The sequence below is a fragment of the Pundamilia nyererei genome, unplaced genomic scaffold, assembly GCF_000239375.1.
Source record: "Pundamilia nyererei isolate P.nyererei 1_Seehausen unplaced genomic scaffold, PunNye1.0 scaffold00238, whole genome shotgun sequence".
In the NCBI taxonomy this organism is placed as follows: Eukaryota; Metazoa; Chordata; class Actinopteri; order Cichliformes; family Cichlidae; genus Pundamilia; species Pundamilia nyererei.
The window spans coordinates 339,820-350,893 of record NW_005187639.1 but is presented as its reverse complement, the minus strand read 5'-3'; positions in this window follow the sequence as shown (position 1 = coordinate 350,893).

The window sequence follows — 11,074 nt, the reverse complement described above, 5'->3', positions numbered from 1 at the left end:
TGACAGATGGATGGATGAATGGGTGGATGACAGATGGGTGGGTGTCCTGACTGCATGAGATCTTAATGCAGATTTGATATTTGCATTCTAGTAAACAAAGTAAACAGACCTACAAAGCTTTGTCTCTCTCGGGTCATCTGCTAATCTGAAGGTCGATAGTTCGATGCTGGGATGCTCCAGTCCACATGCCAAAGTATCCTTGAGCAAGATGGGACCCTGAGTTGCTCGTGATGGAATTACTGGAGTGTGACTGTGTGTGGTGACATATAAAGTGCTTTGAGGGCTACAGTGGAAACATGGAAACAAGGACCGGTCCTGATGACCTGCAGCTGACGGCCCTGCACGTTTCACACTAATGCATCATGATGCGACGCCGACCGTGGATCAGAGACGCGTCGGACGAGCTTAAACGTCTCGCAGCATCTGTGCTCAGTCTTTATGTGATTTATTTATTATGTGATTTATTGATTGTTTTGTAGCGATCAGCAGTCAGACTGACGGCTGCACTTCCTGTCCTCTCGACTCAGAGTGCTAATTGGATAATTATCCAATCAAACATCAGAGCTTGTCCACAAATTAGCTGCTAATTGACCTGAGAGCCCCGAGAGAGCCAGAAACATCCACCCCGCCTCTGTGTGTGTGCGTCTGTGTGTGTCGCAGTGGGGGTTACTAATGGAGCAGGTAGGCAGTGAATTCATTACTGTGTCATTTCTAAGGAGGCCGTTTAAATGACCGAACCCCACGGAGCGAAATTACTGGTCTGTGTGTGTGCGTGTGTGTGTGCGTGTCTCCTTGTGCGTGTGTGTGTGTGTCCGTCTGTCTGTGTGTGTCCCCGTGTGTGTGTTACCGTCTGAAGGTCAGATGTGTTTTCAGGTGGAAATAAATAAAAGTAAACGAACAGTAGAAGATGATTTTACTGCCGTGTGTGTTCCTTTCCTAACCTTGATTGGCGTCTATTTCAGTCTCAACTGTGTTTTTATTGGTTTCCAGTGCGCTGAGCCTCCCACACTCTGCGTGAGTCGTCCTCCAACACGAGCTCGTGGTTCTGGTCCGGGTCCAGAGATCACATTTAAACCCAACGCAGCACCAAAGACTCTCAGAGGACACTCGGGGAGGTCTCGTCTCTACGTCGTCCTCAGACCGCCACACAGACTGAGCGCGTCCAAACTTTGGCTCATCTCTACCATCATCTCGTGCTTGTTAAAAAGAAGACGACCTCCATTTATCCAAATGTAATTCACCAATGGCACGTCCTCCTGATGAGCGTGACAGCAGCGCTTTCATTATGTCTGAACAGACGTGTTTTCGCCACGATCGTCCATAAACAGATTTCTCCATGAAAACGCACAAAGCGTGTTTATGACGAGGAGGAATCAGACAAAACGAGAGCAGACGCTGCCGTAGGAACAAACGGGGACGCTCAGGGTCTTTCATCACAAACTGCATCCGAATGAAGACAAAAGAAATCCCATTTTCATCACGCAGGTGGAACAAAAGGCAGGAAACACAAAGAGCTTCCTGTCGAAGTCTTTGTGTTTGTGTCAGAGTTTCTGACAAACACCAGGAGGAGGAGGAACGCATGAAGGTCATTGAACTTGCGTGAGCAAAATGTCCTAAAAGTTCACGTCATCACTGAACGGCCTCTAACAACCATGTTTTTATTACTCTGCAGCTTTGTGTGTTCGGGGGGTGAACTGGTTTTACACTGGTTTATTCTATTCATTTTTTCTTTTTTTTTTACTTTAGTTTTGTCTCATTAAATCATGCAGAATATCACCAATAATTAAAACTCATATGTAAACTGATACTGGATTGTTTTACTTTCCAGAAATTTCCTTGATTCTCCGGATGAAATAAAGCAGAATTTTCACGGGAACATTTCCATCATGAGCGTCTCCTGAACGAGCACCGCCACCCGAGTCTAACCTCAGTCCCGCGTCTGCAGAGAGGACCGGTGCTTACAGGCTCTGCTTTGTCATTGGTCCTCACGTGAATCACACACACACACACACACACACACACACACACACACTGTAACTGGTACATAATTGACTCACGAGTTGTTTTCACACCGTGGATCGGCTAACACGCCGTGACTTCTAATGGACGTCCGCACAATGCGGCCTCATTAGTCGGGCCGACAGCCTCTCCTCCCTGTGAGGCCACAGCTGTGGGACTTGTTGCAAACAGATGGACTCGTTTTTACGGGCGACCCTCGACACAGCGCGCTCGGCCTGTATTGTAGCGGCACAAAGAGCAGCTGGTATTTAGCGGCTGCTGCAGTCATGTTCGAGGAGGAGGAGGCCGCTGCGCATTCTTAATCTTTTGACTCTCGAGACTTTAATGATCCTTTAATGAAAACACTCATTTGTCACATTTATTGGTGGAAAGTCGTCGCGTTTGGAGGCCGCAGGAGCGCCTGCAGATATTTGAAACTGCAGTTTTCATCCTCCAGCACAGCTCAGCCCGGTGAAACAGAACAATATTAATAATGTCTTTATCTTTTCTTTATATTATTTATATTTGTTGTGTGCAGGAATCTGACAGCGCTCCTGTTTTCCATTTTAAACATGACAGATTTCCTCTAAGTCAGTGGTTCCCAAACTTTTCCTGCTGGCCCCCCTTTGTTTAACAAGAAACATGTTCGCCCCCCCTGCGTGCACGCGCACACACACCCTCCAACCACACACGCCCATATTTTGCTCCATTGTGGTTTATTTCACACCTCAAACATTTAGTAAACAATTAAACAAATACAAGTAAACAGCAATAAATTACAGGTAGTAAGAAAATAAACGACTAACTCTTTTACGCTGCGTCCGCACCTACACGGGTGATTTTGAACACGCAGCTGTTTCGTCCACGTAAACGATGTTTCGAATCACCGAAAACTGAGACTTTTAAACTCCTTTTTTTGTGTTTACGTGGACGAGGAATACAGAGTTGGTCACGCAGCGTCAAAGCTATGTGTCTTTTTTCACGTCACGCTGTGGCCACGTTATTGCTTACATGGGATGAGTTGCAGAATGATAGAGACGAAATACTGTTAATCTGACTGTCTGGAGGTTTTACACGCAGTTACTGTCCCTCCGTTTACAAAGGCAGCGGCGTCACGGTGTCATTATTTTACATGTAGTTGTTTTTTCCTGTGTAATAATGTTCAACATTGCATCAATACATTATTCAAAAAATGCCTCTCTGTTCAAAATGGGTTTAAAAACATAAACAGCTGTGAGATCCTGTTAGTCCCTGATTTAAACAGCCCAGCGCTGCTCCCGACGCAGGGAAAACCAACCCTGCAGGGAGACCTACCTCCGCACCTGTGCAGGTGAAGCCAAAGGGCAGATTTGCTTCACCAGATTTTCTAGTCTTTGGCTTAGAATGAAGTTGGTTTGGAAACATATTCAGCGACGCTTCATCTCCTGCTTTGCGTCTGTGTGGGCGCCGTGCTAGCAGTGTCCAAGCGTTGTTTTTTCTTTTCAGTGGTGAGAGTGAGACACGGCGGGTCCAGGGATCGGTGTTTTGAGCCATTTTATTCAGATCACAACACACACCAACCCCGAGTCCCCGTGTTTTAACTCTGCGGGCGTGATTAAGGATGCACCGCAGACCACGCCCCCCCCCTGCAATGGCTCGGGGCGGGCCCCACACTTTGGGAACCTCTGCTCTAAGGGAACACGTTTGTTTTTCTGCATTTTTGTTTGTTGTTTGCGGCGCAGTTACAAACCTGTTTAATGACATCACTCTGTTGTTGTTTGTGTAGTTTTCACGTCATCGTTTAGTTTGGTTGTTGTTTCACTGAAACAGGAACTCGTCTGTTCAAACGCATCATAGTCCTCATGAAACAACACAGTAATCAGATTACCACAGGCTGCCAGTACAAACCGTGGCAGTAAGAACAGTCATCATCACTTTGACCTTCTCATTAATCTGTTGACCTTGATGGAGAGGTCAGAGGTCAAATGTGACACCATGTTTGAAGTCCTTGCCTATGTTGACAGCACGCTCATGCTAAATAAATCCTGACTCGAGCTCGTGGATAGACCGTTACCGTGAGCCCGTTGGACCTGACGTCTGTGGCGTTGATGTGGCGGGATGTTCCCATTGCCCTGAACAGCACGGGTGAAGTACCATCAGCAACACGTGGCGTGTGCAGCTGGCAGTTTGTCCCGCGAGCTCCGCACTTTGTTTGGGGCTCGTCGAGCACTCGGAGCGAGCCGCTGTCTTCAGCTCTTTAAACTCAACAGATTTCCGCTCTCACCGCTTCATTCGCAGCCTCGACAAACACAAAAAGAAAAGATGAATATTTTTCAGGGAAAGTGACGCTATTGAACCGCATGACTTTGTCCTCCAGAGCCAGGCGGAGATTGACGAGCGCTAATTTTCCCCCTGAAAGGCTCCCATTCAGGAAGAGGACTTTCTTTCAGCGCTGAAATCATTATGATTAACATTATTATGAAGAGGAAGAAAAACTAAGGTCAACACGTCTCCCACAGGTCAGCAGCTGAGAAAAGCTCGCCCATTAGCACACGCATGACAGCTGATAGGAGCCGGGTAAGAGAGGGGTGATACTGAGCCACACACACACACACACGTTTGTCCTTATATCCCTGTGGGGACCCAGATCAGTGCCGAAATATGAACCTGCTTCCATAATAATAAAAATACAAAGGTCCCCACAAGCTATATTAATCTGTCGTATATTTTTCAGGGAAAAATAATCTTTATGCTGAAACATTTGTTTTTATATCAGGCCAGTTCACAGCAGCAGTCATCTTTGGTTCATTATTTTCCTTTTAATCTAATTTTACATTCAATTATTTTTGAATTTATTTTTCATTTTACTTTATTTTTTATGCTATTCAGACTATTTTTGTATTTTCCTGTAACATGTGATTTTTATTGTTTGTGCTCATTTTATTTTATAGTTTGCCCTGCAGCATTTTCAACGTATATTTTTGTAAAGACTGGAAAACACTTTAAACTCGTGTAATTTTAAACGTGCACATCATATCATCTGCAGGTAAATACACTTAACTGTTCGACCTCCAACACGAGCTCAGCTTCATGGTCTGTCTCTACGTACTGTCTCCATGAAGTGACATTTAATATTATATATAGTATGAAATACCATTGAAATGATACTTTTGTAGTATCAGTGCTGTAGTACTGCAGCGGAGGACCCGAGCATTTCTTCCTGAAGCAGAGCTGGTTTAAAGTGTCCTCGCAGCGTTGGTTAAAAGCTGAGGCCGGTCCTCACAGAGGCAGCCCGGTGAGCGCACACACACACCAAAGATTCAGAATTGCTAATTGAATTTCATGGCCTGTCTTTGTCGCTGGCTCGCCACCTTCTGCTACTGTTGTCGTGCTCTGTAACAGTGAATGAATGAAAGTGTGTTTATGGGGGGGGGCGATGAAATGGCTCTTTGGCAATAAATGGCTCTTTTCAGTGGCGGTGTGTGTGTGTGTGTGTGTGTGTGGGGGGGGGGGGTAAAAAAAAAGCCTATATACTCCCAAACAATAGCTCCCCTCCCCTGGTGGCAGTGGGGGGCGGCAGAGGATCAAGGCCTTTCCAGCCCATGAATTCATTAGTGCTGCTTTCTGGGCGAGGGGGCGCGCTGCCTCGTCTTTATCGTGCTGAAATGAGCAATAAAAGAGGCTTAGGGAGGTGACGGGGGGGGGGCGGCGAGGGCTGACAGGACTCGGGCGAGAGACGGAGGGTGGATTTAGGGAGACAAGAGAGAAACTTTTGTGGAGGTGGAGAGCGAGAAGAAAAGTGGATGGTGTGGAGAATGGGGAGTGACGGGTGCGCTAATCTGGCATCCATCTGCTGCTGCTCGTACGTGACTGCCAGCGGCCCCCAGCACCTCGAAATGACACCAAAACATTGGACTAAATGTTTCTGGATTAGGGGCTTTGTCAGTGACACCCCTCAGCACCCGGCCCGGTGCATGACAAAGAGCCCCCCCACCACCAAATGGTTAATAATTAGATTAAAACTGAAAATAAATGAGGTGTGAATGAGGCTGAAAGCTGTCTGCCCGTCCCTGGTCACACCGTCCACTCGTGGAACCAGTTCACAGCACTCTGCTGGTTCCCAACATGCAGCTCGGGCCCCCCCAAAGTTCCCTGACAGATGATTAATGGTCACGGGCGTCAGTCCGCGTGCACGCTCAGTCGTGCAGGTCGCTGTAGACTGCTCTGTGCCTCGTGAACATGTTTAGATCCTGACCAGCGGCCTTCTGCTCGACCGCCGATCTCTGCAGCAGTCACTTTATTAGGAACACCTGCGTGTCATGCAGTGATTGAACAAGTCAGGATGTGACCAGATGTTGCCCATTCTTGACCAAGAAAACAAGAGGACGGCGTGTGGCATCACGGAGATGGAATGAGCTTTTCTACTGGTTTCTGATCAGTTAGTGAATCAAAACTAAATAAATAAAAATATGAGAGAGGAATAAAAGTTCCCGGTCCATCCTCCCAACCCGCGCTGGATTTGCTTCGTGACTGGACCAATAATATTTCAGTTTGAATTTCATGACACGATGCAGCTCAGAGCGTCGAGTGCTTGGCACCAAACATCCTCCTTCTGTCTGCACACACACATCTCACCAGAGTCCACTGAAATTTTCCCAATTTTTAGTTTTGTGACAGAAGCTGAGGCTTTGATGCAGACACGTGCGTTTGTGCGTGTGCACGGAGATAATGCAGGCAGGACGAGGCGGCTCGTCCCTGAAGCTGTAATAGCGTCGATGTTGTTGTTGAACCATCTCGGCGCTCAGCGGCAGCGTTCGAGGAGATTGAGGCGCAGATGACATTTTGTGTTTGGAGCTGATGTGAGTTTTCCCAGCGGGAGGTAAAAAGGACTCAACTGCACTTTATTATCACTTAGACACACAGGAGGGTGAAATCAGGCTGTTTGTATTCAGCCTGACACTCCTCTTCATCACCTCCTCCTTCCTGCCTCTCGCTTTCTCTCCTCTTTTCTCATCCTGCACACCTCGCTCGGTTCAGTTCAATGATTCAGTCAGCAGGCAGTGCTGGAATGTAACTAAATACATTTACTCGAGTAAATCAGATTACTCGATTACTTTCTTTTTAACTCAGCAGGAAATATTCTGCACTTCCTGGATCCAGTGAATGCACACTGAATGAGTTCATGTTGATGGTTTGGCTATAAAAACATAAAATATGCAAAGTTTTAGCAACTCTGCTCATTTTAATATACGGCCATCATCGTCATCCTCATCATCACCAGCTGTACCTGTGTGTTTAAGTTAAAGACAACAGCTGTGATTGGTTGTGACGCTAGTCGACGTCCACATGGAAACACCAAGCCTGCAGTTCCCCCAGCATCCAGCAGGGGCAGCAGTGAGTCAGCCCCACACACTTCCATGTTAAAACTTTCCAGCAGAAATAAACATGTTTACAGCCGGATACACAAACTGCTCGTCTACAGATCAGCGCCCCTTGGTTATTTTTAGGGGCGTGGCCTCTTTGACTGACACTGTAGCTGCTAGCTGCCTGCTAGCTTCGCCTGAACTCGACGTCTGGACCGTGTTTGTGCTGTTGGAGCCTTTTGGAACATTCAGAATTATATGACCAGTAACAGGTTACTGTACTAACAGGCCGTCCAAGAAGCTCCAGCTTTACTGAGAGAAATTGTGGTCAATTTATGTTGACTCCACCCTCTCATCCCATTGTGGTCACCAACGCAGCGACAGCCACAAAGCAGTCGTTGCTTGTTGAAGTCGATGATCTGAGCCGGCTTTGCTGAACGTTGCTTTGAGCTTGAGTCACAGTGATACCATAAACACGCCTCCGTCTGATTGCGCCCAAGTGCCTGAGAGCAAAACAACCCCGAAAACGAGTAAAGAAAGAACAACAATTAAAAGAGAGGTAAGAGACCAAACTGTGAGCTGCGAGCAGTTCTTGTCGTCACCGACGGAGCTGCCGTGAAACCGACAGCGTCCACAGTCTCCCTGCAGTCTGCGTTTGCTCAGTCGGAGCACGCTCACTGGGCTGAACGCCTTTAAATGTGTGGTTCCAGAGGAAAAGTTTGTGGCTCCATACATTTGGATGTGCCGGGCGTCTGCCTGTCTCAGTAATGTGTAATGGATTGAGTCTGCAGGAGGCCGCCATAATGAGTCGTCTAAAAGCAGCAGGCCTCTGATCATCTGTGCGATCAGCCCTCCTCCGCACACTTCAATCAGAGCTATCCGAGCGGGGCACGGCCACAAGTATGTGGACGCTGCTCAACGGGAAGAGCTTTTTATTCTTTGAATGATGATGAGCACAGAGGCAGAGAGGAATCTGCCAGAGGAGATGATTCAGAGAGCAGAGCCTCTCCTCAGCAGCACATACACGTCCCTCATAAACTGTATGTGCTACCCGCATGTCTGAACACCTCTTCTTATCACACTTTGTGCTTATCTTTTACATATTTAGTGACATCCATCCATTTTTAACCATTTGTCCGGCTTTCCTCACCTCAAGCACCACTTCCAGCTTTCCGCTGCGAGTCATTCCCAGGCTGTAGTATCCTACAGCGAGTATGGGTTTGCAGCAGTGGTGAACCGACAGCTTCTCTACAGATGCTCCGTCTGTGTTATTGACAATGAATCAAGTCAACTTTATTTACACAGCGCCAAATCACAACAACAGTCGCCTCAAGGTGCTTTATATCGTAAGGTAGACCCTACAATGATACACACAGAGGAAAACCCAACAATCATGTGACCCCCTATGAGCAGCACTTTGGTGACAGGGGGAAGGAAAAACTCCCTTTTAACAGGAAGAACCAGGCTCAGGGAGGGGCGGGGCCATCTGCTGTGATTGGTTGGGGTGAGAGAAGGAAGACAGGATAAAGACATGCTGTGGAAGAGAGACAGAGGTTGATAACAGTATGATCACCTGCGACCGGTCTTTGGCTAGAGTTGGCTCTGCTTAGGTACATGCGAAGTAGAAGGATTTTCAGAAACTGGCAGAGACGCACTTTAAATGACGTCTCCTACAGTCAGGTGTGAAATTCTGTAAAAAGGAGAGGAAGTTAACCACACCCTAAGCCTGGATGGGTCACCAGAGGCCTGAGGTACGCAGTCAGGTGTGTAGGACTTCAGGCAGTCACTGCAAAGGACTGTCATTCAAGTACTAAAACCAGGCCTGGTGTTTAACATGATGTTAGTTCATGCTTCATTCATATTTTATTATATGAGTATGAGGGGAATCGGAGGCGCCTGCAGCTTGTGCGTCACCGTCCCATCAGCACAGAAACCTTTCAGCAGCTCTGCGCCGACCTGAAGCGGGACGAGCCGACCCAAACCCGCCGCTGCAGGAGCCTCAGCTATTACTCACAGCCTGCCATCCTCATCCTCACTGAGAGCTCCCTGACCTGTAAAGCTCGGGCCCCCTCCCTGCTCTGCGATTTCAACAAAGAGTCACTCTGAGCACCCGACCTCTTACAGCAGCTCGCTGACCCGACCGTCGGTCTTTGCGTCATTTTAGAATTCATTGTAAGACGTGACTGATGGTTGTAAACGCTGACCCCACCCTCTCTTGTGTGTAAGTATTTGATTTTTTTAAGTATATTTAATGTCTGCAGCAGGAAGGACGTACAGGCTCCTCCCCCAGGATGCATTGTCATGGCAACCAAAAGAGGAACGCTTTAAGGAGAAGCGGCAGGGTTTTCCATGTCTGCGTGTGTGCGAGCGCTTTGTCCACTCAGACTCGCTGCCGACGCCCACAGCTGGCCTTCAGTCAGCCCAAACTCAGCCTCAGGTCCAGCTGCTGTGGGCCAGATGTTATTATTCGTTTCATTTGTAAAGGCACCATGTGCGGTTTTACCATACATGCTGTCGCTGTTGATGAGATCAGGCAGGGCATGTCACTGCCCGAAAGCAGAAGAAGGTACAGTTCAGTCTTCAGCTGACCCTCGTTGATCTGACAGAGTGAAATCAGTAAGGTGAAGCAGCGGAGGAGGTGCCACTGTTTCAAATGTTAAACACCGAACACACGCTGCAAAATAATCACACTTTTCTAAAGTCGTTAAGTGACGCCTCTGCAGACTCTCACCGAGGTGGGACTGCACACTTCTTTTTAGTGGAGCGCTTCGGTCAAAAGCCAAAGTTGCTCGTAAGAAGCTGAGCTGTCAGGTGACTGCAACCCTGGATGATCCTGGCAGCAGACTGACGGGTCTCCAGTCAGTGATGAAGGCCTCTGACTTTGGTCCACTCAGGTTGTGTTTGGTCAGGCAACGTTTCCGGTGTCTGCTGGCTGTGTTGTGGTTGGTAGGACCTCCGTGTACGCAGGACTTACACTCCACATGTGCTCGTTGTGGACGTCCAACTTATTTTAGACGCTGTGCAGACGGCTCTTCAGCTCATTCAGACACACTTGCACAAACTTGTTGTACTTTCTGTCGCCAACGATCACAAGCACACTCACTTCCTCTTTCACAATAAAACTTGTAAAAATTATACATAAATGTTCTTTTAAATTCATGAAAATGAATCGTGAATTTTCAGATTCATGTTTCATAAATTTAAAAGAGCAAAACGGATTCAAAATGTTCTAAATCCTTTAAAAATGAAAATGTGATGAAAGTTATGAGCCAGTGAGACACTGCAGTAAAAACAGCTGTTAAATCCAGCAGGGACACAGAAGGTCACGCAAGACTGAGGACATCTACGTTTTTACATGGACATGTTGGATTCTGCAAAAGGGGACAGTGAGATTTTATGCGTTTTTTTACGGCCTGTTAAAACTGCTGCGACTTCGTCATTGATTCAGTAAATAAGTCAAAAAAGATTTTTGATCCCACAAACACAGAAGGGAGTAAAAATCTCGACATGTTTCTCAGACTTATATGTATGAAATCAAACTTTATGGTTTCACCGGTAGGTACAAACAGGCCATTATCATTCTTCCCGCCTGCGCACTAAACACGGCAACGACGCGCACGTCGTGTCCAGCTCTGGACATCTAAACACGTCCACGGTTCAAACTAGAGATGGACCGATCCGATATTACGTATCGGTATCGGTCCGATACTGACCTAAATTACTGGATCGGATAT